This window comes from Hyla sarda, unplaced genomic scaffold, assembly GCF_029499605.1.
Source record: "Hyla sarda isolate aHylSar1 unplaced genomic scaffold, aHylSar1.hap1 scaffold_2510, whole genome shotgun sequence".
NCBI classification, from domain to species: Eukaryota; Metazoa; Chordata; class Amphibia; order Anura; family Hylidae; genus Hyla; species Hyla sarda.
This window is the reverse complement of record NW_026609199.1, coordinates 21105-38695: the sequence shown is the minus strand read 5'-3', so window position 1 is coordinate 38695 and position 17591 is coordinate 21105. Positions and strand designations below refer to the sequence as shown.

Below are 17591 nucleotides of genomic sequence, written 5' to 3'. Positions count from 1 at the left end.
GGGGGGCAGTCAACCACCAGTACACACAGCAGAACCTAAACCCATACCATTATTGCTAAGCAGCAAGACAGGGGCCCATTGCACTCCCACGGGGCCTTTTTAAATGCAATCCATAACCCGGATTTGCCAGGAACCCTTCTTACTCCTCCTACTTGCATGTGACACTGGGCTTAGGATCTGCATAGGAAACACACACACAAGCACACACCTACCTTTGTTGCCTGCAGATGCCTCCTTGGCTGTCCCCAAACGGTATCAAACCAACACCCACGGGAAGCTGTAAGCATAGAGGACATGCCTGCACCCCATTGGACTTACCTGTGTGGGTTAAACCCGGGTTATTTGACAACCTATGGCGGTGATGGTTCTGCTCAGGCAGAGCAGTGCTGATGCTCCTCATAAAGCTGTCGCTGCTGTGAAGGTTCTAGGTGACATCACAAATCCCTATGGTTACATACACAACAAAGCTGGGTTGTTGTTGTTTACACTCTGCAAGGCCTGTGGAAGTGAGTGACATCATAGCACTGTAGTTCTGAGGGTTCTAGATGGATGCAACAATCTCCTGTTGCTTCTATGAAGGCCATAATAGACGACATCACCAAACAGCTCCATAGTCACATACACAGCAAAGGAGAGATGTTGTTTACACCTAGTGATGTCAGTGGTATTGAGTGACATCACAGCACAGTGCTAAGGCTCCTGGGCCTGGACACAGCAGCGGCTGCAATATCTCAACGGAGAATAAGTTTATATATATGTGTGTGTGTGCGCGTATATATATATATATATATATATTTCTCCGCCGAAATCACTTTTAAACCCATTTCCACCTTTTTTTCCCTTCTCTTCCTCTTACTTTTTTTTCACGTTTTTTTACGTTTTTCTCCTTTTCGCCTCTTTTCTGGGCGTATTATTCTTCTTTTTCTTCTTTTTTTTCGTCTAATGCATACCCCATCAGTGCAGCAATGCTTATTCAATACCGCCAGCAGATGGAGACACTGGGGGATAATTTTCTAAGGATTTATACTGATTTTTCCTGTCTGAATTTGTCGCACAGAAAGTTGCAGGCCAAATATGTGTGACATTTCTGCGACTTTAGCTTCTAGAGCATTTTTACAACATTATACATAGGTGCTGAATACATAAAAAGCGACTGTTCAGCGACAGACAAGTCGCATCGGCTGAAAGTAGGCCAGAATGTCAGTCCATGTTGGAGCAGGTTTAGATACAGTCTAAAGTATAGATCTCAAAGTCTGTGCACAGAATTTAGCAAGGGCCTCGCACCTTCTGATGCATCAGGTAGGTGCACAAGAGCATAGCCTAACCCTCTGTACTTTGGTCTATATTGATGCGGGACATAGACAGCCAGCTGATGACCAATCCATTAGTGCAATGGATGGCTGGAAGCATTTGTCTTTGCCTTTGCAATACCACAGAAGCAATGCATGGTCAATGTACAGCAATGACACACCTGTGTGAACAGCCAGGAGACCCCCCCCCCCCCCATGTTATGTTACATAGTTACATAGTTAGTACGGTCGAAAAAAGACATATGTCCATCAAGTTCAACCAGGGAATTAAGGGGTAGGGGTGTGGCGCGATATTGGGGAAGGGATGAGATTTTATATTTCTTCATAAGCATTAATCTTATTTTGTCAATTAGGAACATTCAGCACCCACCCGCTATCAAGGCAGCTGCCTATCATGTCATGCCCTACCTGCACAGGTGTGCTGGCTACTCAAATGATCCAATTAAGGAGGCCATTTAGTCAGCAGCAGCAGAAGTCCTGTGCCTGGACGCTCCAACAGCGGCCAGACACAAGCAGAAGCAGAAGCAGCAGAAGCAGCAGCAGCACCACCTTTTGTTTTTTGGCTGCAGCAGCAGCAAGGCCCACAGGGCTGGCTAGCTGGCTAGCCAGCAAGCAGGTAGCAATGAAAGTAGGAATCTTTCTTTTTAACCCTGTAAGGGGGTGGTGCACTGTACCCGAAGATACTGCCATATCGGGTCAATGCATAGGGCGACGGAAGCAAGCTTCGAAATCGGCCCCCGTTCTCAAAAATCCATTTAATATATGGTCCCCAGATAGGGGACGTATCAGATATTAAACTGATAAGAACAGATACTACACTTGATCTTAGCCAAAAGGCCGAGAAGCGATAACCGTGAAAGGGGCGGGCCCAACAAGGTGCCCTTCATGGGCACTATCACTGCTTGCTGTCAGGGAGGCTGCCAGACAATTTTCCATGCACACTCTGGGCTGGGGGGCAGTCAACCACCAGTACACACAGCAGAACCTAAACCCATACCATTATTGCTAAGCAGCAAGACAGGGGCCCATTGCACTCCCACGGGGCCTTTTTAAATGCAATCCATAACCCGGATTTGCCAGGAACCCTTCTTACTCCTCCTACTTGCATGTGACACTGGGCTTAGGATCTGCATAGGAAACACACACACAAGCACACACCTACCTTTGTTGCCTGCAGATGCCTCCTTGGCTGTCCCCAAACGGTATCAAACCAACACCCACGGGAAGCTGTAAGCATAGAGGACATGCCTGCACCCCATTGGACTTACCTGTGTGGGTTAAACCCGGGTTATTTGACAACCTATGGCGGTGATGGTTCTGCTCAGGCAGAGCAGTGCTGATGCTCCTCATAAAGCTGTCGCTGCTGTGAAGGTTCTAGGTGACATCACAAATCCCTATGGTTACATACACAACAAAGCTGGGTTGTTGTTGTTTACACTCTGCAAGGCCTGTGGAAGTGAGTGACATCATAGCACTGTAGTTCTGAGGGTTCTAGATGGATGCAACAATCTCCTGTTGCTTCTATGAAGGCCATAATAGACGACATCACCAAACAGCTCCATAGTCACATACACAGCAAAGGAGAGATGTTGTTTACACCTAGTGATGTCAGTGGTATTGAGTGACATCACAGCACAGTGCTAAGGCTCCTGGGCCTGGACACAGCAGCGGCTGCAATATCTCAACGGAGAATACGTTTATATATATGTGTGTGTGTGCGCGTATATATATATATATATATATATATATATATATATATATATATATATATTTCTCCGCCGAAATCACTTTTAAACCCATTTCCACCTTTTTTTCCCTTCTCTTCCTCTTACTTTTTTTTCACGTTTTTTTACGTTTTTCTCCTTTTCGCCTCTTTTCTGGGCGTATTATTCTTCTTTTTCTTCTTTTTTTTCGTCTAATGCATACCCCATCAGTGCAGCAATGCTTATTCAATACCGCCAGCAGATGGAGACACTGGGGGATAATTTTCTAAGGATTTATACTGATTTTTCCTGTCTGAATTTGTCGCACAGAAAGTTGCAGGCCAAATATGTGTGACATTTCTGCGACTTTAGCTTCTAGAGCATTTTTACAACATTATACATAGGTGCTGAATACATAAAAAGCGACTGTTCAGCGACAGACAAGTCGCATCGGCTGAAAGTAGGCCAGAATGTCAGTCCATGTTGGAGCAGGTTTAGATACAGTCTAAAGTATAGATCTCAAAGTCTGTGCACAGAATTTAGCAAGGGCCTCGCACCTTCTGATGCATCAGGTAGGTGCACAATAGCATAGCCTAACCCTCTGTACTTTGGTCTATATTGATGCGGGACATAGACAGCCAGCTGATGACCAATCCATTAGTGCAATGGATGGCTGGAAGCATTTGTCTTTGCCTTTGCAATACCACAGAAGCAATGCATGGTCAATGTACAGCAATGACACACCTGTGTGAACAGCCAGGAGACCCCCCCCCCCCCCATGTTATGTTACATAGTTACATAGTTAGTACGGTCGAAAAAAGACATATGTCCATCAAGTTCAACCAGGGAATTAAGGGGTAGGGGTGTGGCGCGATATTGGGGAAGGGATGAGATTTTATATTTCTTCATAAGCATTAATCTTATTTTGTCAATTAGGAACATTCAGCACCCACCCGCTATCAAGGCAGCTGCCTATCATGTCATGCCCTACCTGCACAGGTGTGCTGGCTACTCAAATGATCCAATTAAGCAGGCCATTTAGTCAGCAGCAGCAGAAGTCCTGTGCCTGGACGCTCCAACAGCGGCCAGACACAAGCAGAAGCAGAAGCAGCAGAAGCAGCAGCAGCACCACCTTTTGTTTTTTGGCTGCAGCAGCAGCAAGGCCCACAGGGCTGGCTAGCCAGCAAGCAGGTAGCAATGAAAGTAGGAATCTTTCTTTTTAACCCTGTAAGGGGGTGGTGCACTGTACCCGAAGATACTGCCATATCGGGTCAATGCATAGGGCGACGGAAGCAAGCTTCGAAATCGGCCCCCGTTCTCAAAAATCCATTTAATATATGGTCCCCAGATAGGGGACGTATCAGATATTAAACTGATAAGAACAGATTTTTTTTTTTAGTTAACCCTCAGAACTCCATCAGAGCTCTAAGATCTTATTTGAGCTTGATTTTTTGTTCATCATCAGGAAAACCCGTTTTTCTTTATTTCTTTATCTCTTTTTTTTTTTTTTTTTTTAAACAATAAAAGAAACCATATTTAAAACATAAAAAAATTATCAAACCAAAACTAACCATACTATAATTCTATAATTTCTTAAAGAAAAATTACCCAAATGTCATTCCTCTTCTCCATGCAAAGACCATCAAGAAGTCTAAGAAACCACAAGTTATAGATCCACTCAGCATCTCACTTTTGGCTGGAATCGCCAGCCACGCTGGAACCTTGTATGTTTCCACAAATCTATCTATATCTGCGTGAAAGGAACAATAGACTTTATCCCTTGCTTCATTGACTTTGATTCCCAATCTTTCTTTCAGATTTCCCAAATCCTCGTCAAAGGCTTTTTTTTCTTTTTTTGACACACTCTTGAAGACAACATCAAGAGAGCCTCCATACTCTACCGATACATATTCTTCTTCATTTTCTTTCCTTTTCTTCTCCTCCATCACTTTCCTGGTTGGAGTTTCCTCCTCTTCAGGTTCTTCCCTCACATCAGTTTCCTCCTCCCTACTTCGTTTCATAACCTCCTTTTTCTTCTTCTTCTTCTTAGGACACATTACTGCCAGGTGTCCCTCATCACCACATAGATGACACTTTTTCTTCACCTTACATGCTTCTGGCTCATGGCCTTCTTCTTGGCATTTATAGCACCAAACAATATCACAAAAATCTTTCCTATGGCCATACCTTTTACACTTTCGACAAAAGTCGTCCATGCCTGAAAAGAACAGGTCCCCATTTACTGGGCCAATCTTAAAACGCCCTGGGGGATAAATTAGCTTTCCATCAGGTGTTTTCTGAAACTTCACTTGAAATTTCCACTTTGTCGTCCAAAGTCCATATTGATTATAGATCTTGCCTTTTGGCTTCACCTCCTCACAGAATCTAGAAAGGAACAGAACAATCTCTTCTTCTGTGATATACGGACTGTACATCCTCACAGTTATAAGTCTTTCCCGAGTCGGGAAATGGGGAGTAATCTCTACCCCTCCCAACTTAGGGTGCGACTTCCACAGCAATGCTTTATTGCAGAACACACCATAGTCCTCCTCCGAAACCAGAACCACATCATAGACTCCATTTCTTGGAAATTCCAGCATCGATAATATCTGGTCCTTCCTCAGCTCAAAAAACTGGAACAAAATCTCCTCCACCACGAAGAATAAACCTCTCTCCTTCTTTCCAGCATCCAAAAGAGTAATTCGGACTCCATTTCGTAGTCTGGCGTAGCTAGGTACACCTCCAGCAGGCTCTCCTTTCTTGCCAGCCTCCTCCATCGCAGAAAAAACACCTCCCCTACTGCAGGCAGGTAGGTAGGTAGGTAGGTGGTGATCGCTCCTCGTTGCCCGGGGACTAAGCCGCCACCCTGATGTCAGCAAGGGGGTTTAGTCCCACCATATAGATGGGACGATCCCCCAGGGAAAAGGAGCGGGTACCCCGGGCTCCTTCCAGCCAGATCAAGCAAGCATATACTACACTTGATCTTAGCCAAAAGGCCGAGAAGCGATAACCGTGAAAGGGGCGGGCCCAACAAGGTGCCCTTCATGGGCACTATCACTGCTTGCTGTCAGGGAGGCTGCCAGACAATTTTCCATGCACACTCTGGGCTGGGGGGCAGTCAACCACCAGTACACACAGCAGAACCTAAACCCATACCATTATTGCTAAGCAGCAAGACAGGGGCCCATTGCACTCCCACGGGGCCTTTTTAAATGCAATCCATAACCCGGATTTGCCAGGAACCCTTCTTACTCCTCCTACTTGCATGTGACACTGGGCTTAGGATCTGCATAGGAAACACACACACAAGCACACACCTACCTTTGTTGCCTGCAGATGCCTCCTTGGCTGTCCCCAAACGGTATCAAACCAACACCCACGGGAAGCTGTAAGCATAGAGGACATGCCTGCACCCCATTGGACTTACCTGTGTGGGTTAATCCCGGGTTATTTGACAACCTATGGCGGTGATGGTTCTGCTCAGGCAGAGCAGTGCTGATGCTCCTCATAAAGCTGTCGCTGCTGTGAAGGTTCTAGGTGACATCACAAATCCCTATGGTTACATACACAACAAAGCTGGGTTGTTGTTGTTTACACTCTGCAAGGCCTGTGGAAGTGAGTGACATCATAGCACTGTAGTTCTGAGGGTTCTAGATGGATGCAACAATCTCCTGTTGCTTCTATGAAGGCCATAATAGACGACATCACCAAACAGCTCCATAGTCACATACACAGCAAAGGAGAGATGTTGTTTACACCTAGTGATGTCAGTGGTATTGAGTGACATCACAGCACAGTGCTAAGGCTCCTGGGCCTGGACACAGCAGCGGCTGCAATATCTCAACGGAGAATACGTTTATATATATGTGTGTGTGTGCGCGTATATATATATATATATATATATATATATATATATATATATATATATATATATTTCTCCGCCGAAATCACTTTTAAACCCATTTCCACCTTTTTTTCCCTTCTCTTCCTCTTACTTTTTTTTCACGTTTTTTTACGTTTTTCTCCTTTTCGCCTCTTTTCTGGGCGTATTATTCTTCTTTTTCTTCTTTTTTTTCGTCTAATGCATACCCCATCAGTGCAGCAATGCTTATTCAATACCGCCAGCAGATGGAGACACTGGGGGATAATTTTCTAAGGATTTATACTGATTTTTCCTGTCTGAATTTGTCGCACAGAAAGTTGCAGGCCAAATATGTGTGACATTTCTGCGACTTTAGCTTCTAGAGCATTTTTACAACATTATACATAGGTGCTGAATGCATAAAAAGCGACTGTTCAGCGACAGACAAGTCGCATCGGCTGAAAGTAGGCCAGAATGTCAGTCCATGTTGGAGCAGGTTTAGATACAGTCTAAAGTATAGATCTCAAAGTCTGTGCACAGAATTTAGCAAGGGCCTCGCACCTTCTGATGCATCAGGTAGGTGCACAATAGCATAGCCTAACCCTCTGTACTTTGGTCTATATTGATGCGGGACATAGACAGCCAGCTGATGACCAATCCATTAGTGCAATGGATGGCTGGAAGCATTTGTCTTTGCCTTTGCAATACCACAGAAGCAATGCATGGTCAATGTACAGCAATGACACACCTGTGTGAACAGCCAGGAGACCCCCCCCCCCCCCCCATGTTATGTTACATAGTTACATAGTTAGTACGGTCGAAAAAAGACATATGTCCATCAAGTTCAACCAGGGAATTAAGGGGTAGGGGTGTGGCGCGATATTGGGGAAGGGATGAGATTTTATATTTCTTCATAAGCATTAATCTTATTTTGTCAATTAGGAACATTCAGCACCCACCCGCTATCAAGGCAGCTGCCTATCATGTCATGCCCTACCTGCACAGGTGTGCTGGCTACTCAAATGATCCAATTAAGGGAGGCCATTTAGTCAGCAGCAGCAGAAGTCCTGTGCCTGGACGCTCCAACAGCGGCGCAGACACAAGCAGAAGCAGAAGCAGCAGAAGCAGCAGAAGCAGCAGCAGCACCACCTTTTGTTTTTTTGCTGCAGCAGCAGCAAGGCCCACAGGGCTGGCTAGCTGGCTAGCCAGCAAGCAGGTAGCAATGAAAGTAGGAATCTTTCTTTTTAACCCTGTAAGGGGGTGGTGCACTGTACCCGAAGATACTGCCATATCGGGTCAATGCATAGGGCGACGGAAGCAAGCTTCGAAATCGGCCCCCCCGTTCTCAAAAATCCATTTAATATATGGTCCCCAGATAGGGGACGTATCAGATATTAAACTGATAAGAACAGATACTACACTTGATCTTAGCCAAAAGGCCGAGAAGCGATAACCGTGAAAGGGGCGGGCCCAACAAGGTGCCCTTCATGGGCACTATCACTGCTTGCTGTCAGGGAGGCTGCCAGACAATTTTCCATGCACACTCTGGGCTGGGGGGCAGTCAACCACCAGTACACACAGCAGAACCTAAACCCATACCATTATTGCTAAGCAGCAAGACAGGGGCCCATTGCACTCCCACGGGGCCTTTTTAAATGCAATCCATAACCCGGATTTGCCAGGAACCCTTCTTACTCCTCCTACTTGCATGTGACACTGGGCTTAGGATCTGCATAGGAAACACACACACAAGCACACACCTACCTTTGTTGCCTGCAGATGCCTCCTTGGCTGTCCCCAAACGGTATCAAACCAACACCCACGGGAAGCTGTAAGCATAGAGGACATGCCTGCACCCCATTGGACTTACCTGTGTGGGTTAAATCCGGGTTATTTGACAACCTATGGCGGTGATGGTTCTGCTCAGGCAGAGCAGTGCTGATGCTCCTCATAAAGCTGTCGCTGCTGTGAAGGTTCTAGGTGACATCACAAATCCCTATGGTTACATACACAACAAAGCTGGGTTGTTGTTGTTTACACTCTGCAAGGCCTGTGGAAGTGAGTGACATCATAGCACTGTAGTTCTGAGGGTTCTAGATGGATGCAACAATCTCCTGTTGCTTCTATGAAGGCCATAATAGACGACATCACCAAACAGCTCCATAGTCACATACACAGCAAAGGAGAGATGTTGTTTACACCTAGTGATGTCAGTGGTATTGAGTGACATCACAGCACAGTGCTAAGGCTCCTGGGCCTGGACACAGCAGCGGCTGCAATATCTCAACGGAGAATACGTTTATATATATGTGTGTGTGTGCGCGTATATATATATATATATATATATTTCTCCGCCGAAATCACTTTTAAACCCATTTCCACCTTTTTTTCCCTTCTCTTCCTCTTACTTTTTTTTCACGTTTTTTTACGTTTTTCTCCTTTTCGCCTCTTTTCTGGGCGTATTATTCTTCTTTTTCTTCTTTTTTTTCGTCTAATGCATACCCCATCAGTGCAGCAATGCTTATTCAATACCGCCAGCAGATGGAGACACTGGGGGATAATTTTCTAAGGATTTATACTGATTTTTCCTGTCTGAATTTGTCGCACAGAAAGTTGCAGGCCAAATATGTGTGACATTTCTGCGACTTTAGCTTCTAGAGCATTTTTACAACATTATACATAGGTGCTGAATACATAAAAAGCGACTGTTCAGCGACAGACAAGTCGCATCGGCTGAAAGTAGGCCAGAATGTCAGTCCATGTTGGAGCAGGTTTAGATACAGTCTAAAGTATAGATCTCAAAGTCTGTGCACAGAATTTAGCAAGGGCCTCGCACCTTCTGATGCATCAGGTAGGTGCACAATAGCATAGCCTAACCCTCTGTACTTTGGTCTATATTGATGCGGGACATAGACAGCCAGCTGATGACCAATCCATTAGTGCAATGGATGGCTGGAAGCATTTGTCTTTGCCTTTGCAATACCACAGAAGCAATGCATGGTCAATGTACAGCAATGACACACCTGTGTGAACAGCCAGGAGACCCCCCCCCCCCCCATGTTATGTTACATAGTTACATAGTTAGTACGGTCGAAAAAAGACATATGTCCATCAAGTTCAACCAGGGAATTAAGGGGTAGGGGTGTGGCGCGATATTGGGGAAGGGATGAGATTTTATATTTCTTCATAAGCATTAATCTTATTTTGTCAATTAGGAACATTCAGCACCCACCCGCTATCAAGGCAGCTGCCTATCATGTCATGCCCTACCTGCACAGGTGTGCTGGCTACTCAAATGATCCAATTAAGGAGGCCATTTAGTCAGCAGCAGCAGAAGTCCTGTGCCTGGACGCTCCAACAGCGGCCAGACACAAGCAGAAGCAGAAGCAGCAGAAGCAGCAGCAGCACCACCTTTTGTTTTTTGGCTGCAGCAGCAGCAAGGCCCACAGGGCTGGCTAGCTGGCTAGCCAGCAAGCAGGTAGCAATGAAAGTAGGAATCTTTCTTTTTAACCCTGTAAGGGGGTGGTGCACTGTACCCGAAGATACTGCCATATCGGGTCAATGCATAGGGCGACGGAAGCAAGCTTCGAAATCGGCCCCCGTTCTCAAAAATCCATTTAATATATGGTCCCCAGATAGGGGACGTATCAGATATTAAACTGATAAGAACAGATACTACACTTGATCTTAGCCAAAAGGCCGAGAAGCGATAACCGTGAAAGGGGCGGGCCCAACAAGGTGCCCTTCATGGGCACTATCACTGCTTGCTGTCAGGGAGGCTGCCAGACAATTTTCCATGCACACTCTGGGCTGGGGGGCAGTCAACCACCAGTACACACAGCAGAACCTAAACCCATACCATTATTGCTAAGCAGCAAGACAGGGGCCCATTGCACTCCCACGGGGCCTTTTTAAATGCAATCCATAACCCGGATTTGCCAGGAACCCTTCTTACTCCTCCTACTTGCATGTGACACTGGGCTTAGGATCTGCATAGGAAACACACACACAAGCACACACCTACCTTTGTTGCCTGCAGATGCCTCCTTGGCTGTCCCCAAACGGTATCAAACCAACACCCACGGGAAGCTGTAAGCATAGAGGACATGCCTGCACCCCATTGGACTTACCTGTGTGGGTTAAATCCGGGTTATTTGACAACCTATGGCGGTGATGGTTCTGCTCAGGCAGAGCAGTGCTGATGCTCCTCATAAAGCTGTCGCTGCTGTGAAGGTTCTAGGTGACATCACAAATCCCTATGGTTACATACACAACAAAGCTGGGTTGTTGTTGTTTACACTCTGCAAGGCCTGTGGAAGTGAGTGACATCATAGCACTGTAGTTCTGAGGGTTCTAGATGGATGCAACAATCTCCTGTTGCTTCTATGAAGGCCATAATAGACGACATCACCAAACAGCTCCATAGTCACATACACAGCAAAGGAGAGATGTTGTTTACACCTAGTGATGTCAGTGGTATTGAGTGACATCACAGCACAGTGCTAAGGCTCCTGGGCCTGGACACAGCAGCGGCTGCAATATCTCAACGGAGAATACGTTTATATATATGTGTGTGTGTGCGCGTATATATATATATATATATATATATATATATATATATATATATATTTCTCCGCCGAAATCACTTTTAAACCCATTTCCACCTTTTTTTCCCTTCTCTTCCTCTTACTTTTTTTTCACGTTTTTTTACGTTTTTCTCCTTTTCGCCTCTTTTCTGGGCGTATTATTCTTCTTTTTCTTCTTTTTTTTCGTCTAATGCATACCCCATCAGTGCAGCAATGCTTATTCAATACCGCCAGCAGATGGAGACACTGGGGGATAATTTTCTAAGGATTTATACTGATTTTTCCTGTCTGAATTTGTCGCACAGAAAGTTGCAGGCCAAATATGTGTGACATTTCTGCGACTTTAGCTTCTAGAGCATTTTTACAACATTATACATAGGTGCTGAATACATAAAAAGCGACTGTTCAGCGACAGACAAGTCGCATCGGCTGAAAGAAGGCCAGAATGTCAGTCCATGTTGGAGCAGGTTTAGATACAGTCTAAAGTATAGATCTCAAAGTCTGTGCACAGAATTTAGCAAGGGCCTCGCACCTTCTGATGCATCAGGTAGGTGCACAATAGCATAGCCTAACCCTCTGTACTTTGGTCTATATTGATGCGGGACATAGACAGCCAGCTGATGACCAATCCATTAGTGCAATGGATGGCTGGAAGCATTTGTCTTTGCCTTTGCAATACCACAGAAGCAATGCATGGTCAATGTACAGCAATGACACACCTGTGTGAACAGCCAGGAGACCCCCCCCCCCCCCATGTTATGTTACATAGTTACATAGTTAGTACGGTCGAAAAAAGACATATGTCCATCAAGTTCAACCAGGGAATTAAGGGGTAGGGGTGTGGCGCGATATTGGGGAAGGGATGAGATTTTATATTTCTTCATAAGCATTAATCTTATTTTGTCAATTAGGAACATTCAGCACCCACCCGCTATCAAGGCAGCTGCCTATCATGTCATGCCCTACCTGCACAGGTGTGCTGGCTACTCAAATGATCCAATTAAGGAGGCCATTTAGTCAGCAGCAGCAGAAGTCCTGTGCCTGGACGCTCCAACAGCGGCCAGACACAAGCAGAAGCAGAAGCAGCAGAAGCAGCAGCAGCACCACCTTTTGTTTTTTGGCTGCAGCAGCAGCAAGGCCCACAGGGCTGGCTAGCTGGCTAGCCAGCAAGCAGGTAGCAATGAAAGTAGGAATCTTTCTTTTTAACCCTGTAAGGGGGTGGTGCACTGTACCCGAAGATACTGCCATATCGGGTCAATGCATAGGGCGACGGAAGCAAGCTTCGAAATCGGCCCCCGTTCTCAAAAATCCATTTAATATATGGTCCCCAGATAGGGGACGTATCAGATATTAAACTGATAAGAACAGATACTACACTTGATCTTAGCCAAAAGGCCGAGAAGCGATAACCGTGAAAGGGGCGGGCCCAACAAGGTGCCCTTCATGGGCACTATCACTGCTTGCTGTCAGGGAGGCTGCCAGACAATTTTCCATGCACACTCTGGGCTGGGGGGCAGTCAACCACCAGTACACACAGCAGAACCTAAACCCATACCATTATTGCTAAGCAGCAAGACAGGGGCCCATTGCACTCCCACGGGGCCTTTTTAAATGCAATCCATAACCCGGATTTGCCAGGAACCCTTCTTACTCCTCCTACTTGCATGTGACACTGGGCTTAGGATCTGCATAGGAAACACACACACAAGCACACACCTACCTTTGTTGCCTGCAGATGCCTCCTTGGCTGTCCCCAAACGGTATCAAACCAACACCCACGGGAAGCTGTAAGCATAGAGGACATGCCTGCACCCCATTGGACTTACCTGTGTGGGTTAAATCCGGGTTATTTGACAACCTATGGCGGTGATGGTTCTGCTCAGGCAGAGCAGTGCTGATGCTCCTCATAAAGCTGTCGCTGCTGTGAAGGTTCTAGGTGACATCACAAATCCCTATGGTTACATACACAACAAAGCTGGGTTGTTGTTGTTTACACTCTGCAAGGCCTGTGGAAGTGAGTGACATCATAGCACTGTAGTTCTGAGGGTTCTAGATGGATGCAACAATCTCCTGTTGCTTCTATGAAGGCCATAATAGACGACATCACCAAACAGCTCCATAGTCACATACACAGCAAAGGAGAGATGTTGTTTACACCTAGTGATGTCAGTGGTATTGAGTGACATCACAGCACAGTGCTAAGGCTCCTGGGCCTGGACACAGCAGCGGCTGCAAGATCTCAACGGAGAATACGTTTATATATATGTGTGTGTGTGCGCGTATATATATATATATATATATATATATATATATATATATATATTTCTCCGCCGAAATCACTTTTAAACCCATTTCCACCTTTTTTTCCCTTCTCTTCCTCTTACTTTTTTTTCACGTTTTTTTACGTTTTTCTCCTTTTCGCCTCTTTTCTGGGCGTATTATTCTTCTTTTTCTTCTTTTTTTTCGTCTAATGCATACCCCATCAGTGCAGCAATGCTTATTCAATACCGCCAGCAGATGGAGACACTGGGGGATAATTTTCTAAGGATTTATACTGATTTTTCCTGTCTGAATTTGTCGCACAGAAAGTTGCAGGCCAAATATGTGTGACATTTCTGCGACTTTAGCTTCTAGAGCATTTTTACAACATTATACATAGGTGCTGAATACATAAAAAGCGACTGTTCAGCGACAGACAAGTCGCATCGGCTGAAAGTAGGCCAGAATGTCAGTCCATGTTGGAGCAGGTTTAGATACAGTCTAAAGTATAGATCTCAAAGTCTGTGCACAGAATTTAGCAAGGGCCTCGCACCTTCTGATGCATCAGGTAGGTGCACAATAGCATAGCCTAACCCTCTGTACTTTGGTCTATATTGATGCGGGACATAGACAGCCAGCTGATGACCAATCCATTAGTGCAATGGATGGCTGGAAGCATTTGTCTTTGCCTTTGCAATACCACAGAAGCAATGCATGGTCAATGTACAGCAATGACACACCTGTGTGAACAGCCAGGAGACCCCCCCCCCCCCCCCCCATGTTATGTTACATAGTTACATAGTTAGTACGGTCGAAAAAAGACATATGTCCATCAAGTTCAACCAGGGAATTAAGGGGTAGGGGTGTGGCGCGATATTGGGGAAGGGATGAGATTTTATATTTCTTCATAAGCATTAATCTTATTTTGTCAATTAGGAACATTCAGCACCCACCCGCTATCAAGGCAGCTGCCTATCATGTCATGCCCTACCTGCACAGGTGTGCTGGCTACTCAAATGATCCAATTAAGGAGGCCATTTAGTCAGCAGCAGCAGAAGTCCTGTGCCTGGACGCTCCAACAGCGGCCAGACACAAGCAGAAGCAGAAGCAGCAGAAGCAGCAGCAGCACCACCTTTTGTTTTTTGGCTGCAGCAGCAGCAAGGCCCACAGGGCTGGCTAGCTGGCTAGCCAGCAAGCAGGTAGCAATGAAAGTAGGAATCTTTCTTTTTAACCCTGTAAGGGGGTGGTGCACTGTACCCGAAGATACTGCCATATCGGGTCAATGCATAGGGCGACGGAAGCAAGCTTCGAAATCGGCCCCCGTTCTCAAAAATCCATTTAATATATGGTCCCCAGATAGGGGACGTATCAGATATTAAACTGATAAGAACAGATACTACACTTGATCTTAGCCAAAAGGCCGAGAAGCGATAACCGTGAAAGGGGCGGGCCCAACAAGGTGCCCTTCATGGGCACTATCACTGCTTGCTGTCAGGGAGGCTGCCAGACAATTTTCCATGCACACTCTGGGCTGGGGGGCAGTCAACCACCAGTACACACAGCAGAACCTAAACCCATACCATTATTGCTAAGCAGCAAGACAGGGGCCCATTGCACTCCCACGGGGCCTTTTTAAATGCAATCCATAACCCGGATTTGCCAGGAACCCTTCTTACTCCTCCTACTTGCATGTGACACTGGGCTTAGGATCTGCATAGGAAACACACACACAAGCACACACCTACCTTTGTTGCCTGCAGATGCCTCCTTGGCTGTCCCCAAACGGTATCAAACCAACACCCACGGGAAGCTGTAAGCATAGAGGACATGCCTGCACCCCATTGGACTTACCTGTGTGGGTTAAATCCGGGTTATTTGACAACCTATGGCGGTGATGGTTCTGCTCAGGCAGAGCAGTGCTGATGCTCCTCATAAAGCTGTCGCTGCTGTGAAGGTTCTAGGTGACATCACAAATCCCTATGGTTACATACACAACAAAGCTGGGTTGTTGTTGTTTACACTCTGCAAGGCCTGTGGAAGTGAGTGACATCATAGCACTGTAGTTCTGAGGGTTCTAGATGGATGCAACAATCTCCTGTTGCTTCTATGAAGGCCATAATAGACGACATCACCAAACAGCTCCATAGTCACATACACAGCAAAGGAGAGATGTTGTTTACACCTAGTGATGTCAGTGGTATTGAGTGACATCACAGCACAGTGCTAAGGCTCCTGGGCCTGGACACAGCAGCGGCTGCAATATCTCAACGGAGAATACGTTTATATATATGTGTGTGTGTGCGCGTATATATATATATATATATATATATATATATATATATATATATATATATATTTCTCCGCCGAAATCACTTTTAAACCCATTTCCACCTTTTTTTCCCTTCTCTTCCTCTTACTTTTTTTTTCACGTTTTTTTACGTTTTTCTCCTTTTCGCCTCTTTTCTGGGCGTATTATTCTTCTTTTTCTTCTTTTTTTTCGTCTAATGCATACCCCATCAGTGCAGCAATGCTTATTCAATACCGCCAGCAGATGGAGACACTGGGGGATAATTTTCTAAGGATTTATACTGATTTTTCCTGTCTGAATTTGTCGCACAGAAAGTTGCAGGCCAAATATGTGTGACATTTCTGCGACTTTAGCTTCTAGAGCATTTTTACAACATTATACATAGGTGCTGAATACATAAAAAGCGACTGTTCAGCGACAGACAAGTCGCATCGGCTGAAAGTAGGCCAGAATGTCAGTCCATGTTGGAGCAGGTTTAGATACAGTCTAAAGTATAGATCTCAAAGTCTGTGCACAGAATTTAGCAAGGGCCTCGCACCTTCTGATGCATCAGGTAGGTGCACAATAGCATAGCCTAACCCTCTGTACTTTGGTCTATATTGATGCGGGACATAGACAGCCAGCTGATGACCAATCCATTAGTGCAATGGATGGCTGGAAGCATTTGTCTTTGCCTTTGCAATACCACAGAAGCAATGCATGGTCAATGTACAGCAATGACACACCTGTGTGAACAGCCAGGAGACCCCCCCCCCCCCCCCATGTTATGTTACATAGTTACATAGTTAGTACGGTCGAAAAAAGACATATGTCCATCAAGTTCAACCAGGGAATTAAGGGGTAGGGGTGTGGCGCGATATTGGGGAAGGGATGAGATTTTATATTTCTTCATAAGCATTAATCTTATTTTGTCAATTAGGAACATTCAGCACCCACCCGCTATCAAGGCAGCTGCCTATCATGTCATGCCCTACCTGCACAGGTGTGCTGGCTACTCAAATGATCCAATTAAGGAGGCCATTTAGTCAGCAGCAGCAGAAGTCCTGTGCCTGGACGCTCCAACAGCGGCCAGACACAAGCAGAAGCAGAAGCAGCAGAAGCAGCAGCAGCACCACCTTTTGTTTTTTGGCTGCAGCAGCAGCAAGGCCCACAGGGCTGGCTAGCTGGCTAGCCAGCAAGCAGGTAGCAATGAAAGTAGGAATCTTTCTTTTTAACCCTGTAAGGGGGTGGTGCACTGTACCCGAAGATACTGCCATATCGGGTCAATGCATAGGGCGACGGAAGCAAGCTTCGAAATCGGCCCCCGTTCTCAAAAATCCATTTAATATATGGTCCCCAGATAGGGGACGTATCAGATATTAAACTGATAAGAACAGATACTACACTTGATCTTAGCCAAAAGGCCGAGAAGCGATAACCGTGAAAGGGGCGGGCCCAACAAGGTGCCCTTCATGGGCACTATCACTGCTTGCTGTCAGGGAGGCTGCCAGACAATTTTCCATGCACACTCTGGGCTGGGGGGCAGTCAACCACCAGTACACACAGCAGAACCTAAACCCATAC

General features: G+C 45.8%; 7 non-coding genes and 1 pseudogene across 7 annotated transcripts; all 8 read right to left on the bottom strand.

The window, feature by feature from the left end:
• Positions 1-1968: 1968 nt before the first annotated feature.
• Positions 1969-2159, bottom strand: LOC130323588 (U2 spliceosomal RNA). Its single transcript, XR_008868834.1, has one exon. It is a non-coding gene; the product is annotated as a U2 spliceosomal RNA (small nuclear RNA).
• A 2087-nt stretch (positions 2160-4246) lies between these two features.
• LOC130323592 (U2 spliceosomal RNA) lies at positions 4247-4431 on the bottom strand. Its single transcript, XR_008868836.1, has one exon. It is a non-coding gene; the product is annotated as a U2 spliceosomal RNA (small nuclear RNA).
• A 1454-nt stretch (positions 4432-5885) lies between these two features.
• Positions 5886-6021, bottom strand: LOC130323594 (U2 spliceosomal RNA; annotated as a pseudogene).
• A 2112-nt stretch (positions 6022-8133) lies between these two features.
• LOC130323589 (U2 spliceosomal RNA) lies at positions 8134-8326 on the bottom strand. Its single transcript, XR_008868835.1, has one exon. It is a non-coding gene; the product is annotated as a U2 spliceosomal RNA (small nuclear RNA).
• A 2069-nt stretch (positions 8327-10395) lies between these two features.
• On the bottom strand, positions 10396-10586 carry LOC130323587 (U2 spliceosomal RNA). Its single transcript, XR_008868833.1, has one exon. It is a non-coding gene; the product is annotated as a U2 spliceosomal RNA (small nuclear RNA).
• A 2091-nt stretch (positions 10587-12677) lies between these two features.
• On the bottom strand, positions 12678-12868 carry LOC130323586 (U2 spliceosomal RNA). The gene has a single exon (XR_008868832.1). It is a non-coding gene; the product is annotated as a U2 spliceosomal RNA (small nuclear RNA).
• A 2093-nt stretch (positions 12869-14961) lies between these two features.
• Positions 14962-15152, bottom strand: LOC130323585 (U2 spliceosomal RNA). The gene has a single exon (XR_008868831.1). It is a non-coding gene; the product is annotated as a U2 spliceosomal RNA (small nuclear RNA).
• Positions 15153-17252: 2100 nt separating this feature from the next.
• LOC130323584 (U2 spliceosomal RNA) lies at positions 17253-17443 on the bottom strand. Its single transcript, XR_008868830.1, has one exon. It is a non-coding gene; the product is annotated as a U2 spliceosomal RNA (small nuclear RNA).
• Positions 17444-17591: the final 148 nt, after the last annotated feature.